Source organism: Lipotes vexillifer, unplaced genomic scaffold (assembly GCF_000442215.2).
Source record: "Lipotes vexillifer unplaced genomic scaffold, Lipotes_vexillifer_v1.1 scaffold1139, whole genome shotgun sequence".
Classification (NCBI taxonomy): Eukaryota; Metazoa; Chordata; class Mammalia; order Artiodactyla; family Lipotidae; genus Lipotes; species Lipotes vexillifer.
Window position 1 is genome coordinate 2,957,111 of NW_006798273.1, and position 986 is coordinate 2,958,096.

The 986-nt window shown below is 42.2% G+C and overlaps 1 protein-coding gene across 2 annotated transcripts in view; it reads left to right on the plus strand.

The window, feature by feature from the left end:
• The window catches only part of TMEM87B (transmembrane protein 87B), a 48,163-nt gene that overhangs the window by 711 nt on the left and 46,466 nt on the right, over positions 1-986 (plus strand). The gene's annotated exons all lie outside the window — the stretch shown is intronic.

Below are 986 nucleotides of genomic sequence, written 5' to 3' on the forward strand. Positions count from 1 at the left end.
TTGGGTTCCTGACATCACAGCTCCGGGAGTGTGTGTGGGCGGGGGGCGGGGGCAGGCTGTGTAATTAAGGGATGTTTGCAAGGCTAGTCTGGAGGCATGAGTCCGTGGAAACGCTTCCTTTCCAGGGCAGGCCATTTGAGAACTTGACATCCAGTAGTTACATGAGATGATGTGGGAGGAATGCAGAGGTAGAATTTTGGAAAGATTTGCTGAAGAGAGACAGGAAATCGAAGAGGCCTTATCTCCTGCTTTTCTAGATTCAGAGGTCCAGCTCCGTTTGAGATGAGTATTTTCCACATGTATGGAAACGATGTCCCAATTCTAAAGGCAAAACTTATATTTTGATTTCCTCAGCTGGAAAGAGAAAGTACCAGAGGCTACAGATTCTTCCTATAACACAAAAGCTGCATAAAGGAAGGAGAGTACATATCTTGCTGAATCTTTAAGACCCAGTGCAACCATTTTTTCCAGGATTCTTCTGGGTTGGTGCCCTATTTTGTGCGCCAGTGATAGAGCCTGCGTATCTTTATCATTAAATTTCTCTGAACAGTAAAAAGCAAAACTCAGAGAACCACACTTAACCGTTTGATGCTGCTTCTGTAGTGAGTTGGCAATAGCATAAACTAAGTCCGAATAAGTTGAAAGTGAATCGGCTGCATACAGACTGCTTGACCATATCTGTAAAGATCTTTGCCAAGTATACTTTGGATGGTGAGATTCCAAAGGCCATGGGGAGAGAATGACTTTGCTTCCTGCGTGAGGAAGAAAAAATTACCTTTGGGTCCCACGTAATCTTTAGTCCTGTGTGACTCAGGACAGTGGCAATCCATAAAGCTCTTTGCAAAGAGCAGGCTGATTTTTTTTTCCCCCATTTCAAGTTGTCAAAGCTTGTTCTTCAGAACAGCAAAGGAAAGTAGAGTTTTCTTTCATTTGTTCTGCAAATCTATCAAGAAATGGTTCTTTTTTTTTTTTTTTTTTTTTTTTGT